Source organism: Muntiacus reevesi, chromosome 8 (assembly GCF_963930625.1).
Source record: "Muntiacus reevesi chromosome 8, mMunRee1.1, whole genome shotgun sequence".
NCBI classification, from domain to species: Eukaryota; Metazoa; Chordata; class Mammalia; order Artiodactyla; family Cervidae; genus Muntiacus; species Muntiacus reevesi.
This window is the reverse complement of record NC_089256.1, coordinates 29413038-29439657: the sequence shown is the minus strand read 5'-3', so window position 1 is coordinate 29439657 and position 26620 is coordinate 29413038.

Below are 26620 nucleotides of genomic sequence, written 5' to 3'. Positions count from 1 at the left end.
GAGGACTTTGATTCCCAGCCAGAAATTGAGGTCAGGTGCAGCAGTAAGAGCACCAAATCCTAGCCACTGGATGAGTGGTCAGTGACAAGACCCTGGCTCTTTGACTTTGCAGAAAAAAATTCCCACAAAGACAGAAAGTAATGAAACAAATGAAGTGTTTATCAGGAGGAGAAAGAAAACAGTAGGTGTAGATAGACCCAGGGACAAGCCTCAGAGAGAGAAAAGTTGTGCCATCATGGCAATTTAAGTCACTTATATGAGGCATTTCTTCCAGATTTCCTTTGGCCACTCATTTTTATTTGCCTGATTCAGAATCCATATTTGTTACTTGGGCTCCAGAATTACTGTGGATGGTGACCACAGCCATGAAATTCAAAGGCGCTTGTTCCTTGGAAGAAAGGCTATGAGAAACATAGACAGCATATTAAAAAGCAGAGATATAAGTTTACCAACAAATGTCGCTATAGTCAAAGTTACAGTTTTTCCAGTAGTCACATATGGATGTAAGAGTTGGATGATAAAGAGAGTTAAGAGCCAAAGAATCTATGCTTTTGACCAGAGAAGAAAGAGAAATAAAAGGAATTCAGATGGAAACAAAGAAGTAAAACTCTCACTGTTTGCAAGCGACATGATCTTCTACATAGAGAACCCTAAAGACACCACCAGAAAATTACCAGAGCTAATCAATGAGTAGAGTAGAATTGCAGGATAGAAAATTAATACACAGAAATCCCTTGCATTCCTGTACACTAACAATGAAAAAACAGAGAGATTAAGGAAACAATCCCATTTACCACTGCAACTAAAATAATAAAATACTTAGAAATAAATTTACCTAAAGAAAAAAAGACCTATATATAGAAAACTATGAAACAATGATGAAATAAATCAAAAATGGCACAAATAGATGGAGAAACATACCATGTTCATGGACTGAAAGAATAAATATAGTGAAAATAAGTATACTACTCAAAGCAATCTATAGATTCAATGCAATCTGTATCAAGCTACTAATGGCATTTGTCACAGAGGTAGAATGAATAAATCTCACAATTTGCGTGGAAGTACCAAAAAAAAAAAAAAAAAACCTCAAATAACCAAAGTAACCTTGAAAAAGAAGACTGGAACTGGAGGAATCAATCTTCCTGACTTCACCCTATACTACACAACTACAGTCATCAAGACAATATGGTACTGGCACAAAGACAGAAATATAAGTCAATGGGACAAAATAGAAAGCCTAGAGGTAAATCCATGCACCTATGGACACCTTAAAATATACAAAAATATACAATGGAGGCAAAAATATACAATGGAGAAAAAGCAATCTCTTTAAAAACAGGTGCTGGGAAAACTGGTCAACCACCTATAAAAGAATGAAACTAGAGTACTTTCTAAGACCATACACAAAAATGGATTAAAGATCTGAATGTAAGACAGAAACCATAAAATTCTGAGAGGAAAGTATATGTAGAACACTCTCTGACATAAATCACAGCAAGATCCTCTATGACCCACCTCCCAGAGAAATTTAAATAAAAACAAAATAAACAAATGGGACCTAATTAAGCTTAAAAGCTTTTGCACAATGAAGGAAACTATAAGCAAGGTGAAAAGACAGCCTTCAGAATGGGAGAAAATAACAGCAAATGAAACAACTGACAAAGAATTAATCTCCAAAATATACATGAGCAGCTCATGCAGGTCAATGCCAGAAAGATAAATGACCCAGTCAAAAAGTAGGCCAAATAACAAAACAGACATTTCTCCAAAGAAGACGTACAGTTGGCTAACACATGAAAAGATGCTCAGCATCACTCATTATCAGAGAAATGCAAATCAAAACCACAATGAGGTACCATCTCACGCTGGTCAGAATGGTTGCCATTAAAAAGTCTACAAACAATAAATGCTGGAGAGGGTATGGAGAAAAGAGTATCCTCTTACACTGTTGGTGGGAATGCAAACTAGTACAGCCACTATGGAGAATAGTGTTGAGATTCCTTTAAAAACGGGAAATAGAACTGCCATACGACCCAGGAATCCCACTTCTGGGATACACACCAAGGAAATCAGAATTGAAAGAGACATGTGTACCCCAATGTTCATCACAGCACTGTTTACAATAGCTAGCACATGGAAGCAACCTAGATATTCATCGGCAGACAAATGGATAAGAAAGCTGTGGTACATATACACAATGGAATATTAGCCAGCTATTACAAAGAATGCATTTGAGTCAGTTCTAATGAGGTGGATGAAACTGGAGCCCATTATACAGAGTGAAGTAAGTCAGAAAGAGAAACACCAATACAGTATATTAGTGCATATATATGAAATTTAGAAAGACCCTGTATGCAAGACAGCAGAAAAGACACAGATGTAAAGAACAGACTTTTGGACTAGATGGAAGAAGGAGAAGGTGAAGGTGGGATGATTTGAGAGAATAGAGTTGAAACTTGTGTATTACCATATATAAAATAGATGACCAGTGCAAGTTTGATGCATGAAAGCAGGGCACTCAAAGCCAGTGCACTGGGACAACCCAGAGGGATGGGATGGGAAAGGATGGGAGGGGTTCAGGATTGGGGGGACACATGTACACCTATGGCTGATTCACATTGATGTTCCAATATGCTGGTCACCTGATGCAAAGAGCTGACTCATTGGACAAGACCCTGATGCTGGAAAAGACTGAAGGCAGGAAGAGAAGGGGATGACAGGGGATGAGATGGTTGGATAGCATCATGTACTCAGTGGATGTGAAGTTAAGCAAATTCCAGGAGATGGTGAGTGACAGGGAAGCCTGGCATGCTGCAGCACATGGGATTGCAAAGAATCAGACACTTTGCCGACTTAACAACTGAACAACAACAACAAAGGGTCCATGTATGCATAAACATCTCTTAGCCAGGATGGATTCTACCAAAGAGGCTTGTGAATAATTAGTATCACTTAGCGTCACTCCCCTTTTGAACTCCAAGGAGCCTTTCTGCGTGTGTATAGTTGGAGAGGTCTCCTGACTTTGAGAATGAGAAATATGTGATCTCTGGTATTTTATTTGGGCTTCCCAGGTGGCTCAGTGATTCAGGAGACATGGATTCAATCCCTGGGTCAGGTCAGCCAGATGTGAGACTTAGACTTCAATGCTCCTCCTCCCAACAGTCTGTGACGTCCTAAAGCGGGGTGGTCACTACCCCTGCCACAGCGTATCCATTCACAAATGAGAATTAGCCATGTCAGCGGCCCCCAGTCTGCACTCTCCTGACCCTACCTTCCTGCAAAAGAAAGGCCACATTATCCTGAAAGCAAAACTACCCCTTGGCTCTTTGGAGACTGTTGGCATAAATCCAACGTGCAAGGTACCTTGACATCTCAGACCTGGTGACCTGGGGTGAGCTTCTCCTTCCTCGTCTTTTACTTTCTGTTCATCAGTCTCACTAGTTGCCCACCTGTTATGATATATTCACCACGTAGCCTTCTGTTATTTTTATCATATGGCTTTTCACCATCTGCTCTGTGTTTCTGCAGATGACATTGCTCTTTGCAAGGTGAGGTCTGGCCTCCTACTAGACAAACTAGTCTTCTTTTTCCTTTTACCCTCTCCTTCACTTCCAATGTGGTTTTTGAAAGCAGGTAAAACAGAAATTGTACCTATATAAACAGATGTGTATGTAATCATGAAACACAAAAAGTACATTTAACTCGTCTTTCCAAAACCATAAAAGCATTTCTTGATGTCAATCTCAGGATAAAGGATCTGAATTTTTTCCCCTAATTAAAAAAGAAAAATTTTTAAGTTTACTTTTATTTACACTATCTGTGCTGCAAGAATGGCTGCAAGGTTTTTCTGGGGCTTAGTTATCTCTCATGCTTGCATGCTAAGTCATTTTAGTCATGTGCCCAACTTCTTATGACCCCATGGACTGTAGCCTGCCAGGCTCCTCTTTCCTTGGGATTCTCCAAGCAAGAATACTGGAGTAGGTTGCCATGCCCTCCTCCAGGGGACCTTCCCAACCCAGGAATCAAACCCGCATCTCTTACATCTCCTGTATTGGCAGGCAGGTTCTGTATCACTAGCACCACCTGGGAAATCCTGATGACACCTCAGGTTCCTTTAAACATAAAATGAACCCAGGCCAAGGATTGCACTTAACTCATTAATGAAACAAGGACATCAGAGAGATTTTACAACAGGTTCGAAGAAGTCAAACCACAAATTTATATGGAGGAAAGGAATATTGAAATGTTTTTTCCCATTGGGAAGATTGACTGAACCTCCACTTGACAAAATTGATTCTCAGGTCTATATACAAGAATGATTTAACTGGTAGTTACAACTGCATTGCAATCAGTTCTCTACAATTTCCAAATTACAAAAATAGCACCAGGGCAATGAACAGCTAGAAAACCCAGAAAGGTGTGCTCTAAATAATGCATAGTTTTTCTCTGGAAACTTTCAAAAATCTTCCCTGTGAGTAATCTTTATTCCTAAATCTCCACACCCAAAACCTGGCTTCCTGTTCTCCACCCTCCTTCCTCTTTCTGGAAGCCATTGGCTATCTTCAATTCAACCTGTGACCTTCCATCTTGAACGTGCCCTCAGTTCAGTTCAGTTCAGTCGCTCAGTCATGTCCAACTCTCTGCGACCCCAGGGATTGCAGCACATCAGGCCTCCCTGTCCGTCACCAGCTCCTGGAGCTTACTCAAACTCATGTCCATTGAGTCGGTGATGCCATCCAACCATCTCATCCCCTGTTGTCCCCTTCTCCTGCCTTCAATCTTTCCCAGCATCTGGGTCTTTTCCAGTGAGTCAGTCCTTCCATTCAGGTGACCCTGTGGCAGGTAAATCTGCTGATGCTCTGTTTTTCTAAGAAGCACCAATTGATCATCTCAGCGCCTTTATGCACACAGCTTCTGATTCATGCTTCTCTTGCCTACTCTGTCTCTTCTCCACATTGGCTGGTGGGCGTGAGCCAATGTCCACCATCAGCGTTTACATCAGAACGCAATCCTGGCCTCAGTGTCCTTCCAGGGCCAAGTATACTTCTGCAATAAGAGCTGCACAGAAGTATATGAATGATCAGGCTCCTGGTTCCCCGAAGTAAAAAATCAGTGGCCTGTGGGATTCAACACCTTTCTTTCTCTTTCCTCCCATGTATAGAAACCTTATGAAATGCTCCCAGCATCTCAGATCCACTTTGAACTACAGCTGCTCCTTTGCTGTATGAGTCAAACTCTAATCAGAGAAGAAAAACCAATAGGAGATATATATGAAAAGATTCGTTGGAAGGAATTGGTTTCCATGATTAAGAGCATGTCGGAGACATGGTGGGCATGCCAGAGACCTCTAGTCTGGCCATCAGGAAGGGAAAATGGAGGCTCCCAGGCAGGGGCTGAACCTGCCATCCCCAGGGAGAATTTCTTCAAACCTTCCCCTGAGAGCCTTTCAACTGGTGGAGTCAGACCCACACGGGAAATGTCACCTGGTTGCATCTATGAAATACTCTCCCAGCCCCACTTCCATTAACGATGAGTCAGGTAGCCCAGCCGAGCGGATACACCACTTGGGAAACAAGCCAGTGTGTTGATGACACAAGTCATGTTGTGCTGTGGTGAAAACAAAAACAGCACCTGATTTGCAGTTGTCACAAACCCTGGGCTTGACCCAACTCTGTCACTAGAACCACTCAGACCCTATGTCCATCCGTTCCTTCCCTTGTAAATGGCCAGACCTGGTCTGGCTAGGATTCCTGGGCTACTGAGCTAGTCAGGGCTTGATGTTCTGTATTTATGATGGGTTGTTACTAACATGCTTCTTGGTAACTAACTGGAAATATTGTGTACGCCTTCTGGTTTACTCTTTTATTTTTTTCTTTGATTGAAGTATGGTTGCTTTACATTGTTGTGTTAGTTTCTCTGGTCCAATGAAGTGAATCAGCGATACGGATACCTATATCACCTCCCTCCCACCCCTCCAGGTCATCACAGAGTACGGAGCTGAGATCCCTGTGCTATTCAGCAGCTTCCCACTCGCTGTCTGTTTTACCCATGGTAGTGTGTATATGTCAATCCTAATCTCCCAACTTGTCCCGCCCTCCCCTTCCATGTCCACATGTCCATTCACTACGTCTGTGTCTCTTTCTGCCCTGCGAATAGCTTCACATACCATTTTTCTAGATTCCACACATATGCATTAATATGCAATATTTGTTTTTTTCTTTCTGACTTACTTCACTCTGTATGACAGACTCTAGGTGCATCCACATCTCTACAAATGACTCTGTTTTGGTACTTTACTTTTTATGGCTGAGTAGTATTCCATTGTATATATGGACCATATCTTTTTCATCCATTCATCTGGTGATGGACATTTAGACTACTTCCCTGTCATGGCTTTTGTAAATACTGCTACAATGAATATTGGGATACATGTGTCTTTTTGCATTATGATTTTCTCAGGGAATTTATCCAGTAGTGGGATAAGACAACATCAAGTTTTAACAAATCACCTTAACATAACCTGTCACACAGAGGAAGTGGAATAGCAGAGGGCATCTTGCCAACAGTAGATGCATTTTATTTCTTCATCCTTTGATATGTTCAGAGTCAGAACAGTGCCACATGGAGTTAGGAACAAAACTCTAAACCCATATTTGTGGAGGCATGCTTCATGATATGCAAATACCAACCAAATGGAGAGAGAAATTTACTTCCCACTTTCCCTGCTTTGAAACTCAAAGACTGTGAGGATAAGCCCCCTAAGAAGGGGAATTAGTAGACCGACAATTTGGAGAGTTGACATGTTGCAAACTTTGTCTTTCACACAGTTGAGATGGAGAGGCTTTTTTGTTTCTCTTCCAGCTCTTTAATCATGAAAAATTACAGCTCATACTTCCAGCGGATGGTTCTACTAATCTCATCAGGCTGCAAAGAGGAGTGACTGGAGCTTGATCAAACTGTAGGATATTCGCTGGTTCATCTCTAAGGTGTTGAGAAAATCCATTGTTGATAAGTCCTGGCTTGAAAACATTCCCTTACCCGCAACATAAAACTCATCACTCCCTTCAACACAGACCCTGAGTTTTTAACTCGAGTGTTAAATTGTAAGGTGCATCATTAAGCCCTGTGAAACAAAGAGTGTGGCCAAGGACCTGAGGTATCGTATTACTATGTTCAAGCGTCAGCAGGAACATAGCTCTTTACAGGGAATTCGCAGGATCTGTCTGACCTGGCTTCCCACTTGTAGAATGATTAATTCGGTGGACTAAAGTTGCTAGTTCTTTCTTCTGGCTTTCCAGCAGAGGAGCTGAAATTCACATTTCCTGATAGGAGCCACACACGTTCTGAAAGGTCAGACACATTGCTGCTCCCCGACCCTGTGCCTTTCTCTCTCCCCTTCTCTTCCTGTCCCCTTCAAAACAGCCAAGAACTACAGGGAGACACGAGTGGCATGTGGGTATCAAAAAAAAAATAATAATAATAATAATCCAGTTATCACTTCTATTTTTCACGAAGTTGAATGTATCTTAGCTATTTCAGCATCACATCGAAGATGCAGCTCTCTTTCACCCAGCACACAAACAGCAACTTGAAAGTGTATTTCAATTCAAATATTCAAATTATATGTAAATCACCTAGCCAATGATGAGTCCAGCTTTTTCCTTTAATCTCCTTGAGCTTTCTTGTGCATATTAGGTTTGGTGTTAGGGGTCTCTGTCTAGGAGACACTTGGAGTCTAGTTCTAAGGAGTGAACACAAGAAATCAGCATCCTTGAAGCTTCCTAGACCTAGAGAATTTTTTTTGTTTGTTTGTTTTGGGTTTTTTTTATTACGTTTTTGTTTGTTTGGGGAAAACTGTAGGTTGATGGAACCACAGGAGTGCTAAAAATCCTCCTGGGTACCTTCACTTCAGAAGGAGTAAAATAGAAGTGTTAGCTTGTCCATTTTGAGAGGGGTTATTGGAGAAGGAGATGGCAACCCACTCCAATATTCTTGTCTGGAGAATCCCAGGGACAGAGGAGCCTAGTGGGCTGCCATCTATGGGGTTGCACAGAGTCGGACACAACTGAAGCGACTTAGCAGCAGCAGCAGCAGCAGCATTGGAGAGGCATGGGGCTTTCCCAGGGGATCATCTGTAAAGAATCTGCTTGCAATGCAAGAGACAAAAGAGAAGCAGGTTTGATCCCTAGGTCAGGAAGATCCCCTGGAGGAGGGCATGGCAACCCACTCCAGTATTCTTGCTGGGGAAATCCCATGGACAGAGGAGCCTGGTAGGATACAGTTTATGTGGTCACAGAGTCAGAGACGACTACGCACGCACACAGGACTGCCAGGGCATATGTTTGCTGGAAATTTGAAGAGGTGTCTCATGACTATCCAGACTAGAGCAATCCAATCCCATGACCTTAGCAGAAGGGCCTGACACCCTCCCAACCCTGAACCCAAGTTGTATTTTTTTTCATGCGTTCATGTTGATACCTTTAATTCAAATTAGGACTGCAGGATTATTCCTTATTTTTAATATACTTTATTGAAGTATAGTTGCCTTATAAGGCTTGTGCTAATTTCTGCTGTACAGTGAAGTGATTCAGTTACACATGCACATGTATTCGTTTTCATATTCTCTTCCATTGAGGTTTATCACAGAATATTGAATATAATTCCCTGTGCTCTACAGTAGGACCTTGTTGTTTATCCAGGCTACATATAAGAGTTTACATCTGCTAATCCCATAGTCCTAATCCTTCCCTCCTCCAACCTCCCTCCTCCCACCACTGGCAACCGCCAGTCTGTTCTCTGTTGTGAGTCTGCTTCTGTTTCTTAGATAAGGTATTTGTGTCCTATTTTAGATTACACACGTAAGGGAAGTCAGGTGGTATCTGTCTTTCTCTTTCTGTCCAGTCATATTTTTATTTCTGTCCAGTCATATTTAAAATATTTTGTATTTTAAGGGACATAATCACAAACAGAGTTTATAAATCTGGATTGATTGGTGTTTACTTCCATTTAGGTTCCATCTCTTCCCTGACTCATCCTGCAATGTCTCGAACAATGACAAGTAAATATTTAATTTGAAGGCTGACATTTCAAGAAGAAAAACTATTAAGGAGTGGGATGGCTCTTTCCACATCCATATCAAACATCAGGTGTGGGCTGTGCATTGATTCAGATGACTTTCTCACCAGCCTCAACCCTCCGACCTGGCATCTGGTGCTTGATGACGCACAGGCCATAAAAAGCTCCACATTTTCAAAGGGTCTCTCTGGGAGTCCTGTCATTTCAGGCAGTTTAAGCTCAACCTCCAAACTGCCAATATAGTATAAGCTCCTCCTGCTCAGCTGCCCTGCCACAAACAATACAAGCGCCATATTTTTAACTACTTCAAGAGATAATACAAGCAATCAGTTCAGTTCAGTTCAGTCGCTCAGTCAGGTCCAACTCTTTGCAACCCCATGAGCCGCAGCACGCCAGGCCTCCCTGTCCATCACCAACTCCCAGAGTTCACCCAAACCCATGTCCATTGAGTTGGTGATGCCATCCAACCATCTCATCCTCTGTCATCCCCTTCTCCTCCCGCTTTCAATCTTTCCCAGCATCAGGGTCTTTTCAAATGAGTCAGCTCTTCGTATCAGGTGGCCAAAGTATTGGAGTTTCACCTTCAACATCAGTTCTTCCAATGAACACCCAGGACTGATCTCCTTTAGGATGGACTGGTTGGGTCTCCTTGCAGTCCAAAATACAAGCAATAAGACTTGGTAAACCAAGAACAATTCGTTTCTTACATAAGTCATAGCAAGGCATGTTAAATATCAGCTGAACATTATTTTAGAAGTGGAGCCTTTATATATAATGAGTTTATAAACCCATTAGCTCTTAAGTCCTGCTAATTATGCACTTTGTCACACAGAGCCAAGTGCCTGCAAAAACCTCTTTTAATAATATTTTAATAATGTCATTTCTTTAGGCACAGAAATTGATTTTAGATATCAACCTCACATTACGAATAAAGCAAAATTGAGTCCAAAACATTAACAATATGAATGTCGGGAACCAGATGTACTTTTTGAAGAATAAACTCTCAAGGACACAATTATAAAATAGACACAGCCTTTTACTCTGCACCCACGCTAAACCAGGGCTTCAATAAATCCAAGTTGGTAGTGGTGACACAGCCATCAAAATGAACAAGTTAAGAGCTGAGCACATGGCCAAAGACCCATTCATTTTCTCCTCATCATCAGAATTCACTGACTTGGTTACTTTTGAAGGCACAGTCCAGCCATAATAATCTCTAAATTTCAAAATCTTTGAACCTGAGAGTATTAAGAGTATTAACTTTGAACCCAAGAGTGTTAAATTCACTTTCTTAGCTTGTCTTTAAGGCCACCAAACAGATCAAAAATTAATCCTGTAAAATACTAATGAATCAAATAATACAAAACAAAGCACATTTTTTGAAGAAAAAAAAAAGAACTCAAAACACAACTCCACCTCACTCCTCAGTTTCCTAGTTTGATTCAACAACAGTCTCTTCCCAGCTGTTAATGTCAAGGGTCTAAATTCCTCAAGGGGCTTGCTCTGCTGTTTGTTGCCTTGAATTTGTCTTGTCAGGATCTTTTCTTTTTTAAGCCTCTGTCCTACCTCCTGGAAAATCTCCCAGCTGTGGTTATTCTTGTGTAAACCTGACCCCTTCATCTTTGCTTTAATTCTGCTTGTTTTTTTTTTTTTTTTTTTAGAGGCAACAAAAGATGTCACATGCCAATCAAGGTATCTGCCCTAACTTTCCAATTAAACCCCTAGGCTGTCTAGGAGAATGACTCAGCAAGTTGCATTATTGGGGCCTTATAGTACTCTTTCACAAACCCACCAAAACACATTCAACCAAGTCAACTTACCAGGTGGCACAAATCTAAAAGGAGAAAACTCAGTACTTGACATTTACCTGACAATTTTCACACATTGTAACCATGGTCTCTGGGCTTTGCAGGTGACTCAGTGGTAAAGAATCCGCCTGCCAACTCAGGAGATGTGGGCAGGGAAAATCCCCTGGAAGAGGAAATGGCAACGCACTCCAGTATTCTTGCCTAGGAAATCCCATGGAGAGGAGCCTGGCAGACCACATGGGGTCGCAAAGAGTCAGACACAACTGAGCAACTGAGCTTTGAGCTTAACCACAGTCTCTACAGCTTCTGTTGCAAAGTCAGAATTTACAGGTTGGGGCCCAAGTTTAAAGGAGGATCCCCGAAGCAGACAGATGCTGGCTTGAGGTTTTTCATGGTATTTTAGCTTAAACTAGGATGGTAATTTTTTCTGAAGCCTGAACTACTTAATAAAGCCTTCATTTCTTAGGTCTGATTTAGATACCAGGTCCTCAACAGAGGTAAGGCAAAAATGCGTGCGTGTGTGTGTGTGTTTGTGTGTATGTCTCTTTGTGTGCGTATATGTATGTATGCAAAAGTCACATTTGCAAAACAGCAAAGATAATTAGAAAGTTTCCATGCTTGTGAAAAGAGGCACACTGACTATATTTGACTTTAAATAAAAGTGACACATACACCCTCCACCCCAAATCTTGCTGACTTGCCTTTTGGGTAAACTTACATGGAAAATTCACAAACAACTTCTGGAGAATTTAATGATAGTTTACCTGGTTGTAAATGAGTAAAAACATAGCCCTTTTCCCCAGCACTACAGGAGAAATCCCAAAGCTTGGTGATTCCAACCCTTCTGGAAGATCAGAAGCTGCTCCCGAGAGGGACTGTCTTCCAAGGCTCGGTCCGGGTGTCGGGGAGCAGGGCTGAGGACTGAATGTGGTCCAGTTGTTGGGACGCTGGACCTCTGTCATGCCGCAGCGCAGGAGCCGCCTCCGTAATGTGTGCTGACCTGCAGCCTTGCCATGAAAAGCTCAGGGTCCTCTGTGCCTCTCATTCCTTTCCACTCCCAAGGTTGCCAAAGAGCTCAGCACCAGCTCCTCAGCGATGCTGGTGGGCCCGACACACAGCTGGATGGTGAAGGAGTCACCTGGGCACCAGTCTGGCGCTTCAAAAGCACTCAGCCCGCCCCTCAAATGCCTCCTCCCGGTGTTCACGGCTGCCCTGAGCTTCGTGGACACGGGGCAGCGCAAGAGACGTAGGCAGGAGGCCCTCCTGTGCTTTCAGGGTCGTGGAGGAAATGAATATACCAGATGTAGCAAGAGATAGGCAGGAGGAGGCTCTCCCTTTGGTTCAGTTAGCTATGAATTGGGAGGTTGGGTTTGACATATATACACTATTGATACTGTGTATAAAATAGATAACTAGTGAGAATCTACTGTAGGGCACAAGGAGCTCTATTCAATGCGCCGTGGTGACCTAACCAAGATGGAAATCCAAAAAGGAAGAGACATATGTATACATATGTGCTTAGTCGCTCAGTCGTGTCCAACTCTTTATGACCCCTTGGACTGTAGCCCGCCAGGCTCCTCTGTCCATGGGATGCTCCAGGCAAGAATACTGGAGTAGGTTGCTATGTCCACCTCCAGGGGATCTTCCCAATCCAGGGATCAAAGCCAGGTCTCTGACATTGCAGGCAGATTCTCTACCATCTGGGCCACCAGGGAAGCCCATGCATACATACAGCTGATTCATTTTGCTGTGTAGCAGAAACTAAAATAACATTGTAGAGCAGCTATACTCCAATAAAAAATAATTTAAAGAGTTGGCTATGGAGAAGATTTCAAATCGTGGTGTTGGAGAAGACTCTTGAGAGTCCCTTGGACTTCAAGGAGATCCAACCAGTCAGTCCTAAAGGAAATCAGTCCTGAACATTCATTGGAAGGACTGGTGCTGAAGCTGAAACTCCAAGACTTTGGCCACCTGATGCAAAGAGCCAACCCATTGGAAAAGACCCTGATTCTGGGAATGATTGAAGGCAGGAGGAGAAGGTGGCAACAGAGGATTAGATGGCTGGATGGCACCATTGATTCAATGTAAATGAACTTGGGCAAACTCCAGGAGATGGTAAGCGGGGGAGGCCTGGCATGCTGCGGTCCGTGGAATCACAAAGTCAGACATGACTTACCGACTGAATAACAACAACAGGGAGAGCTGAAATAAGCTGCAGCAAGCTTCTATCTGCTGTCATGCAGAGTTCACCAAACTGTCATCCCCACCTCCAGATGTTATGCCTGAGTTGTGTTCTCTTAGAATTCACCTGTTGAAACACTAACTTCCGGTCCCTCAGAATGCAGTCACATGCAGAGATAAGACTTTAAAAGAGGTTGATAATTTAAAGGAGGTCCTTGGGGTGAGTGTTAATCCAGTATGACTGGCATCCTTCCAAGAGGAAATTAGAACACAGACAGGTTCAGAAGACAGACTACAATGGGAAACGGAGAAGATGAGCCTCTATAAGCCCAGGAGGGAAGCCTCAGAGGAAGCCAGCCCATTCGACGACACCTTGATCTCAGACTTCCAGCTCCGAGAACTGTAAGAAAATCAATTCCTGTGGTTTAGAGCCTCTCAGCCTGCAGTGCTTTGTTACTGCAGGCTTAGCAAACTCAATGGGAAGCGCAGGTGGCATAGTGGTGAAGAATCTGCCTTCCCATGCAAGAGACACGGGTTCCATCCCTGGGTGGGGAAGATCCCTGGAGAAGGAAATGGCAACCCACTCCAGTATTCTTGCCTGGAGAATCCCAGGGACAGAGGAGCCCACTGGGCCACAGTCCCTGGGGTCGCAAAGAGTCAGACATGACTGAGCTCGCAGGAGCAATCACATACAGCAAACTAAAACACGTAGGGACTGAGGCAACTCTGAGTAAATAAATACCAACTTTATAATGTGACAAACACGTACGTGGTCCTTGTTGTCTGCCTGCCGCCCTTCTAAGTGCTCTTCACTCCTCACAACAGTCCCATGAGCTGAGTCCCACACCACCTCCACTTTGCAGAGGAGGAACACAAAACAGAGGGAATTCAAGGGTTTGCCCAGTGTCACACAACTCACGCAGCAGAGCTGAGATTTAAACGCAAGGCAGTCTGACCCCAAGTTACATGTTCCATTCTCATACAGAGTGAAGATTAATGTTGCAAAGAAAAATAGGGTTAGAAGTTGATGGGGGGTAGAGAGGAGCTCTACAGTAGATAGAGTGTCAGGGAAGTTATTCTTTGAGCCATGACCTGAATAATGTGATGAGAGAGGCTTACAAGGACACGGAGGAAGGGCTTTCCTGGTGAGTACAATGACCTCAGGATGGAAGGAGCTTGGTACATGGAGGGGAAAGCCAGAAAAACAGAATGAGAAAGGCAGTTATGGGGAGAGTGCTTGGAGATCCCACAAGCACTGTAGGTCTCCTGAGCCTGGATTTTATCACAAGTGTACTGGACAACCCTTGACATGTTCCAAGTCAGGGAGCAAGGTCACCTGATTTCTGCTCAAAGCCAACAATGGCTCCAGCTTCCATATAGAGAATGAATTATAGAAGGTGCAAAATGGTTATCAGGAAGCTCAGTTAGGACTAGATGAAGCAAAAAGTGAGCATGGCTTGAAATAAGGTAGTAACTGTGAAGATGGTGAGCAATGATCAGATCTGGGATTTACTTATTAATACAACAGAGAGTCCATGGTCTTCCCCCCAAGAACATTGGAGAACAATGATCACAGATGAGGAACTGGGGAACAATTACAGGCTGACTTGTGAGATAGCAACTATGAGTACAACAGGACTCAGGAAAGAAATCATTAAGAATTCACTTAAGGTTAAGGATTTGCTTAACCACATATATGGGCTTCCCTGGTAGCTCAGCTGGTAAAGAATCTGCCTGCACTGCAGGAGACCCTGATTCAATTCCTGGGTCGGGAAGATCCGCTGGAGAAGGGAAAGGCTACCCACTCCAGTATTCTTGGGCTTCCCTGGTAGCTCAGCTGGTAAAGAATCTGCCTGCACTGCAGGAGACCCTGATTCAATTCCTGGGTCGGGAAGATCCGCTGGAGAAGGGAAAGGCTACCCACTCCATTATTCTTGGGCTTCCCTGGTAGCTCAGCTGGTAAAGAATCCCCCTGCAAAGTGGGAGACATGGGTTCCATCCCTGGGTTGGGAAGATTCCCTGGAGAAGGGAAAGGCTACCCAGTCCAGTATTCTAGCCTGGAGAATTCCATGGACTGTATAGTCCATGGGGTCGCAAAGAGTGGGACACGACTGAGCAACTTTCACTAACCACATATGTTGAAGATTTTTCCATGATAATTACCTAGAGCTATATTTTGCTCTTTCATATTTCAGAGTTATTATTTTACATTAAGCCTTCAAATTTTTTAATGTTTTTATTTTCTTTATCTTCCATTTTATGGTCCAATTTTGCTTTTGCTTTGTTGTGTGTTTTTTTACAACTTGCAATTTGACACCAAGTCTGATTTCATTCTTCCTTAATATATCCTACACTTATATCTCTGTTCTGCAGACAGAATCTATTGCCTCCCCACCATAAGCTATGGGCTTCCCAGATAGCTCATTTGGTAAAAAAGCTGCCTGCAATGTGGGAGACCCTGGATCGATCCCTGGGTTGGGAAGATCCCCTGGAGAAGGGAAAGGCTACCCACTCCAGTGTTCTGGCCTGGAGAATTCCATGGACAGTCCATGGGGTCAAAAAGAGTCAGACACGACTGAGTGACTTTCACTTTCCCTTTCATAAGCTAGATTCAAATTCAGGTTCTTTGACTTTCATCCACCTTTCCTCTTTCTCCTTCAGTATCTTGTGATGCTATTATTCCTAGTTCATCTAGTGTTTATTTTTATTCCCTTAAATTATACTCTGATAGTTCCCTTTTTTATTTTTCAACATTAACACTTCTGAGCTTCTTCCTCTATAAAGTAAGGAATTTAGCTCTGTTTCACTGTCTCCATCTTCTCTTCTTGTCTACCACCTGGATTTGGCTGGTTATAGTGTTAACATCTCATGGTTTTTACTTCTCTATTCTTTTCTGTAGTCACAAGTTTCATGACAATTTTATACTTAGATCTATAAACAAGTGGATTCATCACTCATCAAAGCCTTCTGTTTCTCCTTTCTTCACTTAATGCACCTGAGATTTTACTTCACAATGTCTTCAAAAAATGTTCATAGTGGACTGTAATTCTTGAATGCTAGCATCTTTGAAAGACACCTCTCTCGTATCTTTTTGTTTAAACACAAATATGGCTAGGTATTGGAGAAGGAAATGACAACCCACTCTAGTATTCTTGCCTAGAGAATTCCATGGACAGAGGAGCCTGGTGGGCTACCATCTATGGTGTCACACAGAGTCGGACACGACTGAAGTGACTTAGCAGCAGCAGCATAGCTAGGTATAAAATTTTTGCCTCATTTTCTTTTCCTAAGAGCATCACCTTATTCCATTGTCTTCTGAACGTTTCTGGACACTGAATGTTTCCAGAGAGAAATTTAAAGACAGTCGTGTTTTCCCCCTTTCTCAACGTGTTCCTTGTACTTTGATGCCTGCAGAGTTATCTCCTTTTCTTTGAAGTCCAGTCCCTATATCAGAATTTGTATCAATGTCCTTGAATTTTCTTCCTTCTCTGAGAAGGACATAGTATTTCCTATCAAAGTCAAGCATTGAGCTTTACCTATAATTTTTCTTAAATGATTAGTTCAAATATTTTTTCTGTTGATTTATTCTTTTTTCTTCTCCAAGGACTCAAATTATTTATTGAGCCATCTTTGTCTTTTATGCCCATCATATTCTATTCAATCCCTTTTTAAAACTCTAGTTTATTTTGTTTTTGCTTTTGCTCTATTTTCTCAAGTCTGTGCTTCATGTCTCTGATTGTATTTTTATTGGTGTCTTTTCTCTTTTGTCCAAATACAGTGTGCCTTTTATTATTATATTCACTTTACTTTTCTCATCTAGGTCATATTTAATTTTATTCTGTTGTTCTGTCATTTCCTTTTACACCTCGGGAGTCTCTGCTTTTAGTTCTTAAAATACTGAAGTTAGTTCTCACCAGTTCTTCGAGTGTATGGGGAATTATTTTGTTGTATTTTCCATCTATTCTGTTACAAAATGTTTCCTTGTGTTTTTCCTCAAGAACTTCTAGTGTGTCTCTTTTTAAAATAGATTCTCTGCTCGTTTTTTCTTGAATGCAGGGCATTCTCCCCTGGATCAGCTATCTGTGAAAGGATGATCTTGAGAGAAGCCATAAAAGGGCTGAAAATTAGCAGGGAGTCTCCAGTTCAAAGTGAGGCTCTTATACTGGATTCTGTCAGAGGGCTAATCCTTAAATCACTACAGCTAAGAAAGATTGGCAGACCCAGAGCGGCTAACCATCACCACTCCTCCACTCAGCAACCCAGGGGGATTGCCTCTTAGAGGTCTGAGCATCTTCTCATTCCTTTCTGCTTCCTGTGTCCCTTCTGCGGCATCCCGCATGGTGCAGGGAGGCTCCCACAGGCCTACATCTTCATCTTGTTGTCCTAAACATTGGACGCTCCTCAGGCTGAAGAAGACTGTGCCCTCCTGGTTCCGCCATGGGTCTCCAGTGTCCACCGGTCACCCTCTCTCACCGACAGGCTTCATCCTGATCCAGGTCCTGCTGCCTCTTGTTCACATCCTTCTTTACATATAGTTTGGGTCTCTAAACATTTCCTAGTTTCACCAACAATAAAACTCTATCTTGTTTCTGTGTCTCTCTGCCATGTTTTGAAGGCGACAGAGAAGCCCTCGCATTACCATCATAAAATTGGGTAACTCCACGAATAATGGTTTAAATAAAAACTTATTCTTTGCTTCTGCCCCTAGAGGGTTTCAATTCAATAGATCTGCAATGGAGCACCATCATCTCCAGGCTTAGAAAGAGCTCACAGGCAACGAACGTGAAGCATTTAGGATGCTACTCAGAGGACTGACTGACGAATCATATTAAGATGACCACAAACCAGAAGGAAATCAAGTAACCATCATATTTACCCATATCAGCACCCTAGCCACACACCTCCCCCAAAGCAGAGATCCTTGATCAGACCTAAGACTGAAGAGAGACGGCTTATCTGGCTGACCATGCTGGGTTTTCCCAATTTTTTTTTTTTTATTTTGAAATATTTTGGACCAACACAAATGGCACAAGAGTGATCCAGTACACACACACCCTTGACCTCTTCACCCTTCGCATTTGCCTTATTTGTGGATTCTCTTTCTCTCTTTTGGACTATTTGAGAATTGGCTGTAGATGTCAAGATCCTTTGCCCCCAAGTATTTGAGCATGACTCCCCTGGGAGCAAGGACATTCTCCCCATTGACCTGAGGTCCGCCTGCTCTACAGGTTCTCTAGCTCATCTACGTAGAGACAGGGAGCCAGGATCAGAGAGGGTGAATTCCAACACAGAAGCCAGCAGCACCAAATCACCCTGAGTTAGAACACGAAAGGAGGGCTTAGGGAGAGGACAGAGGGCAAGAAAGATGATAGCATGATCTCCGGAAGATAGGGTCCCAGTCACAAGAAGAAGCAAAATGTTGAAGCTGGTTGCTGCTTTAAGTTGAGTAATTCTATCCCAACCCCCACCCCAGGGAATAAGATCCAGCCAATGCCACAGCATGGTATAGAACTGCCTCGGTGATATTTAGAAAGCAGACTTATGTGATTTTAAAACCTAAAGAGCTTCAAAAATTAGGTTTCGACACCCCCACCCGCCATGCTTCTGGCCATGGCTCTGTGACTGATGAAGAAAGCAAACACCATCTGTTCAGTGCCAAGTCCCACAGAGGATCCAGTCTTAGGAATGAATTTTTGCCTTGAGCTCCCGGAATCCTACCTCCAGCCCTCCCTCTTGCCTTCTGCTGTCCTCTGGGGCAGGGAGCCTGAACAGCTGCTGCCTGTCAAAAACTGAGGCTCCTGGCAGTGCTTGACCTAACTGCCCACCTTGTAACTAATGGTGACAGGAGTCATTTTTCTTTTCTTGTGACTGAATATCAAACAATTGGGAGTGACCGAATTGTCAGGGGCAAGCCCTCAGTATGAATCCGTGGCTTTGAGAAAGACTCACTATGATTGGCCAAGACTGGACTTCATAGTCCATCAGCCCTGAGATGGCCTTGTGAACACAATGCATAATTATGCAACGACCAGTCCATAGGGAGAGAGGGTCCCCAGCAGATGCAGTCACTCTTGACTTTTGCTTTTTGAATTGGAAATTTACAGTTGAATTTTTAGGCCCCATAAGGTGTAAAGGAACGTATTTTTCTGCTCCATTTAATTATTTTGTCTCAAAATGGCCTAACCTGCACAAAAGATGCAAACCCATTTTCCGTGACATGGGCGAGGAACCTCAGCCATTCTCTTCTCTCCTCTGCTTTTGTATGGAAAGGTCCCAGGGACAGTCAGGACAGAATAAAGGGAGGGAATGATAATTTTCCAAAAGGAGAGAGATGGTTCCATTAGAGAGGCTTCGGAGAATGAAAATTCCATTTCTCTCTTTCCTTTAAAGCTCTGAAACATGAAAGCCTCTAGCCCACTCCAAAATCTTTCCATTAACTACATCTTCACTGCAGCACTTAGAATGAGAGCTAGCCTAAGTGGCAGAAGGAGCAGGAGGTGGCACAAAAAAGGAAAATAGAAAAGAAAGTTTCTTCTTGTGACCAGGACCCTTTCTGCTGGAGATGATGCTATCATCTTTCTTGCCTTCTGTCCTCATGCATTAAACTTAAAAAGAAAAATCTTTATTTTTCTCTGTTTCTTTCCTGGTATACACTCTGTGGGCACCTGGAAAGCATGCACCTCCTGCTGCTGTTAGGTAGAGTACTCTATGAATGTCGATGAGATCCTATTGGTTGAAGGTGTTGCTGAGTTCCTCTCTATTTCTGTTGATTTTCTCTCTAGTTGTTCTAACAATTATTAAGAGAGGGGTGTTGAAGTTTTCAGCTATACTTGTGGATGTGTCCATTCACCCTTCCAGTTCTATCAGTTTCTGCCTTACATATTTTGCTTCTCTGTTGTTTGGTGCACATATATGCATTTAAGATTGCTGCATGTTATACTAACACATATATATGGAATTTAGAAAGATGGTAATGATAACCCTATATGCAAAACAGGGAAAGAGACACAGAAGTACAGAACAGACTTTTGAACTCTGTGTGAGAAGGTGAGGGTGGGATGTTTCGAAAGAACAGCATGTATATTATCTATAGTGAAACAGATCACCAGCCCAGGTGGGATGCATGAGAAAAGTGCTCGGGCCTGGTGCACTGGGAAGACCCAGAGGAATCGGGTGGAGAGGGAGGTGGGAGGTGGGATCGGGATGGGGAATACATGTAACTCCATGGCTGATTCATGTCAATGTATGACAAAACCCACTGAAATGTTGTGAAGTAATTAGCCTCCAACTAATAAAAAAAAAAAGAAAGAAAGAAAAAGGAAAAAAAAAAAAAAAAGATTGCTGCATGTTCTGGGCTGTTTGACCCTTTGTCATTACAGAAGACTTCTCTTCATCTCTGGCATTTTCTTTGCTTTGGAGTCTATTCTGTATGCTAATAAAGCCATACCTGCTTTCTTTTCATTCATGTCAGTGTGGCATATCTTTTTCCATCCTTTTACTTTCAACCTACCTTTACCATCACAGGAATTACAGTCCATCATATTTACCTCGACATTTGCTCTTGTTTCTCACTTTACGGTGTTCCAAAAATCCCTCTTTTATCATTTTTTCTTTGTTTAGATAGCTTCCTCTCACCATTCTTTGAGAGTGGGTCTGCTGTTGACAATCTTTGTTTTTCATCAGCTAAAAATGGTTTGATTTCTTCTTCATTCATGAAAGTTTTTTTTTTTTTACTGGTATAGAATTCTGGATTTGTGATTCTTTTCTCTCAGTAACTGAAAAGCACCGGGCTACTTCCTTCTGGCCCCCCTGCTTTCTGATGAGAAATTCACTGTTGTTTGAATTCCCCTGAAGTATTAGGTCATTTCTCTGGATGTCCTCAAGATTTTCTCTAGCTTTTAGAGGTTTGATTATGACATGTCTTTGTGTAGGGTTCTTTGGATTTACCTTATATGGGATTCAGCAAACTTCTTGAATTAATACTTTTTTTAATTTGGGAAGATTTGAATACTCTCTCAGTCCCTGCCTCCTTCTCCTGTTTCTCTGGTACTCAACAACATTAGTGTTAGATCTTCATTACAGACCCACACATTCCCAAGGGTCTGTTGATTCCTTTTTCATTCTATTTTCTCTCTCTTGTTCTTGTTGATATCTTTTTCAGCCTGTTTTCTCTCTATTGTTCTTATTGAGTAATTTAATTTATTCTCTCTTCAACTTCACTTTTACTTTTGTCCATCCCCTCCACTCTACTGCTGAGTCCACTCCTGGACCTTTCTTTCCCCAGTATTTGTAATTTTTAGTTCTAGCATTTCCATGTGGTTTTTCTCTACACTTGCTACACTTTTTTCTGACACCGTTTTTTTTTTTTTTTTTTTTGCTGAGACTTTTAAAACATTTGTTTCATCGCGTTTATAATTGCTTGTTGAAGCATTTGTATTAAATGCTTTAAAATTTTCAGATAATTCTAAAATCTGTGTCATGTCAACGTCAACGACTGTCTTCTCGTTCAATTTGAGCTCTTTCTCTTCCTTGTGGGGACAAGGGAGTTTTTTAATTGAAACCTAGATGTTTTTGAGCATTATCTTGCTAGCATGTGGAATGCTAGACGTTGGAAAGATTATGAGACATATAAGGATTATAAGACTATGGATCTTATTTAAATCTCATATCACAGCAGCTCTCTTCTGACCCGACAATTGTGGTGAGGGGGTGAGGGGTTCCTTCTGATTACTACCAATGTGATGTCAGTGTCCCTTGACGTAAGATGAGAGAGGATCTTTGTTACCACTGGGTGGGAGTGATACCCCCCTGGATGAGAGGAGTACCTCACTGATGCTTCCCATGTGGTCTTTGCTGCTCTTTCCAGTAAAGTGGAAGTCCTGCCTCTGCAGTAAAATTCTTCCAATGCTACCCTCCTGGGGATGGGGAGGGAAGCTTCATTACTGCTGAGTCTGGGGAGAAGTCCAGGCTCTCCATGAGGTCTCTGAGTGGGGGCAGCTACTACCCCTCGGCCAGGATGAAAATCTGGGCCCCTCCCTCTGTTTTCTCTGATGGCATCCTGGCAGGAGGTTCGGGTGCCCTGCTACAGACTGGCAAGCATGAGAGCCGAGGCTACCCACTCATCCTTTGCTCTAGGGTGAGGTTGCACTTTTTTTGGTGTAGTTTTGGCTTGGAGTAGAGAAGTTATCATCTAAAAGTTTTCTGTCTTTCTAAGCTACCTCTTTCTAAGTACTTGGCTAGAGAGGGCAGACTTTTCCCGGGGCATTTCTTTCTGTATCCATTGACATGTCCATCCTGCCAGCTTCTCTAGTATCCAGTCTGGGATAGAAGAAGCAAAAAGGAAGAAGTAAAAACAACAAAAGCAGGGAACTCACCACCATCGTTCTTCAGGCTCAGAGTTTCCAACTACTCTGTCACACTTTGTCCACTTTGTATGCTTGCTGTGTGTGTATATACAGGCAGACCTCCTTTTATCATGCTTCACTCTACTGCACTTAGCCAACACTGCATGTTTTACAAATTGAAGGTCTGGGGCAACGTTGCATCAAGCAAGTCTCTTGGTGCCATTTTTTTTCAATAGCATTTACTCACTTCTTGTTCCTATGTCAGAATTCTCCATGTCAGAATTTTGCTAAGTCTCACCATATCTCAAACCCTCTACAAGCAAAAAGTTTACAACTCACTGAAGGCTCAGATCACAGTTAGCATTTTTTTAGCAAAAAAAAAAAAAAAGTATTTTTTAAATTTAAATATGGCCTGATGCTATTGCACACCTAATAGACTACAGCATAGCATAAACATAGCCTTTACATGCACTGGGAATCCAGAAACCATGTGTGACTCACTTTATCATGATATTTACTTTACTGAGGTGGTCTGGAACCTAGCCCACAATATCTCTGAGGTATGATTGTAATGTTCATGGTTTTCTAGTTGTACATAGTGGGAGGAATAGAGAAAAGTACATCTATGCCATTTTCCCAGAAGCTGAAATGGGAGATTAGTTGTAAATAGAGAGAAAAGAGAAAGTGGGACAGAGAATAAAAGACAAAGACTTATGGAAATGGCACTTTCTTGCTTCCCTTTCTTCTCAGAGAAGTGTGCTGCGAAGAATGAGCTGTGAGGTACCCAGTGAAGGGGTCACCTTCTCTCCCTTCCCTCCTCTGCCCAAACAGAAGTTCAAGCTGCAAATGCGGCAAGAAGCACATAAAATGAAATTATTTTTATCAGTAAATGTTCCTCATTCTCCAGTCCAGTAAATGTCACATTTGGTTATGAAATTGAATTTTGCAAAATAACATTTTTTAAATACTCCTCCGACTTAGTCTCTTGGTATTGACACAGATGAGAGATGGAAGGATTTCATCTCCTTGTCCCCAACATCCTCTCTCACGCATGCATAAGTAACAGGATGATTTCTGATGGTTGGAATAGCTGGAGCTCTCTAGTTCCTCTGTGACCCAGTTCAGCAGGGATGACCTCTGTTTTGAAAACCACCATCCACACCACTTCTCTGGGCACCAACAGTGCCCAAGAGTCGCCTGGCTTGGGAAGGAGCTGTTACTGTGCTCCACTAGCTTCCCCATCTCACTGGGACATTTCCACATGGGTTATCCAATATTGGGCAGCCCAGTCTAAAGTTTCACCCTGGGATTAACCTTCCTGGAAAAAAAAAAAAAACACTAGATCATGGACCTCTCAAAGGCTGTCCGTGATCATCCCTCACAAAACTGAACCATAAATGAATGAATAAATGGAAGAATAGACGAATAATGAAATCCCTTGCTCTCCATTGCAACCTAGGCAGTTCTTGAGGCAGAACATGGACAAATTGCCTCATGACAACACAGCCCAGCCCTAGTGAAGAAGCTAGCTCATCCCTGCCAATGGAAAGTATAGGCAGAAGTTAAAAGGCAGGTGAGTTGTGAGCTCTGAGCAGTTGTTTTCTCTGCGTAATTTATTTTCCCCCTTGAACTATAACCTCATCTTTGAAACAATTTCAGAAGGGCTCTAAAATTCACTCATTGCATCATTCTATTGCATTACTTCCTAGAGCAGAAATCCTTCTGGAACATTCTGGACAAATGATGAGCCAGCCTCCCATGTGAGGAAACTCACAACTGCTCCCGGAAACTTTACTCGTTCTATTCATTCTTTTTTAAATTAATTTCATTTGAGTATCATTGCTTTAGCAATGTTGTGTCTGTCTCCACTGCACAGTAAAGAGAACAATCTATATGTATACATATGCATCTCCTCTTTTTGGGATTTCCTCCCCATTTAGGTCACCACAGGGCACTGAGCAGAGCTCCCTATGTTATTCTCATTAGCTATCTATTTTATTTGTTTTTATTCAATTGCTCAGTCATATCCAACTCTTTGCAACCCCATGGACTGCAGCACGCCAGGCTTATCTGTCCTTCACTGACTCCCAGAGCTTGCTCAGACCCATGTCCATTGAGTCGATGATGCCATCCAACCATCTCATCCTCTGTCGTCCCCTTCTCCTCCTGCCCTCAATCTTTCCCAGCATCAGGGTCTTTTCCAGTGAGTCAGCTCTTTGCATCAGGTGGCCAAAGTATTGGAGCTTCAGTTTCAGCATCAGTCCTTCCAATGAACACCCAGGACTAATCTCCTTTAGGATGGTCTGGTTGGATCTCCTTGAAGTCCAAGGGACTCTCAAGAGTCTTCTCCAACACCATAGTTCAAAATCATTGATTCTTTGGTGCTCAGCCATCTTTATGGTCCAGCTCTCACATCTGTACATGACTACTTGAAAAACCATAGCTTTAACTATACAGACTTTTGTTGTCAGTAAAGTGATGTCTGATTTTTAATACACCATCTAGGTTGGTCATATCTTTTCTTTCAAGGAGTAAGCATCTTTTAAATTCATGGCTGCAGTCACTATCCACAGTGATTTTGGAGCCCAAAAAAATAAAGTCTGTCACTGTTTTCATTTTTCCACATCTACTTTCCCCATCTACTTGGCTTCCCTGGTGGTTCAGCTGGTAAAGAATCTGCCTGCGATATAGGAGACCCCAGTTCAATTCCTGGGTCAGGAAGATCCCCTGGAGAAGGAAAAGGCTACCCACTCCAGTATTCTGGCCCAGAGCATTCCATGCACTGTATAGTCCATGGGGTCACAAAGAGTCGGACACCACTGAGCAACTTTCACTTTCACTTGCCATGAAGCGATGGGACCGGATGCCGTGATCTTAGGCTTTTGAATATTGAGTTTTAAGCCAGCTTTTTCATTCTTCTCTTTCACCTTCCTCAAGAGCTTCTTTAGTTCCTCTTTGCTTTTGTACATAGTATCAATTGTGTATATATGTCAATCCCAATCTCCCAATTCCTCCCACCTATCTTTCCCCCTTGGTATCCATATTCATTCTTTAGTTTCCTTTGGGGATTTTGCTTTCTCTTCTTTAGAAACAAAGAGATGAATTCTTTTGAGTTCTCCAGTTGTTCCTGATGCTGTCATCACTGTTGCCTCTGGAAGTCATGCCAGAAGTATGTGCAGGTGCTGGGGCTCAGAGAGAATGGTCACTAGAAAAGTAGTAGCCAGGGATACTGCCAAACAGGAAGTCAAATTTGAACCCATCCTCAAAGACAAGGAGACGTGAACTGTGCAGGCAAAGAAGGCAAGCGGAGGGATGGAACAATGCAATGCGTCCAGGCACCAAAAAGGGGTCATTTGGCAGGAACATAGTTTAGGAGCAAAGAGTGACAGGAAATGGGCCTGAAGAGCCCTGTGGACACTTTCCAGCTCTCCGAGGAAAGTGTTCTGACTTAACCATGAAACAGGGCAGAGCTAGGAAGGCAAAGGCAGATACTGGAGGACTCGCTGTGCTCAGAACCTGCATTGTGGGCCAAAGGAAAATGGAAAAGAAGGGACATCATTACGAACTCTTCTCCCTTTCCTCTTGTGAACAAGGAGAGTTTAGCAAAACCAGTGCCTCTGATGAAGCTGAGTGGAGGAGGCATGGGCCCCTGTAAGGTCTAGGGTTCCTGGAAGATAGCTCTGGAGGCAACTAGAGCTTCAGAGAAACGCTGGCCCAGAAGGGAGGCAATAGATGGAGTGAGATGAAGCCAAAAGGGAATTGCAGGCTGCTTCCAAGATTCAGCACACCGCCGCTGAGTTCTGGGGAGCTGCGGTGAGCCTCACAAAGTTGTGTCCTGGGACAGGCATGCCGCCTGGGGTTGGTGGCATGAGAACCAGCTCTGCATGTTTCAGTTGCCCCCATCTCCTCAAGGCCTCTCTGCAGTTGAGCTCAGCGTTCTCTTTAAAGGGGATGTCTTGATGTGATGAGAGCGATGCTGCTTGTCCTATATTTTATGATATTTCCAGGAGCTCTAGGAAAAGAGGAATGAGTCACTCATCAATATTCCAGGAAATCAGCCACACTGGGCATCCTGAGAACTTGCTGGGATGTTGGTGCAGGAAGTCTGGAGTGTCACTAGCCCACAGGGTTTTTCGAGCAGGGGAGGATACAGGCAGAGGTCTGGAGAAACTCTACAGCCGTGTGGTCCAGTAGTTTTCTGACGCAGCC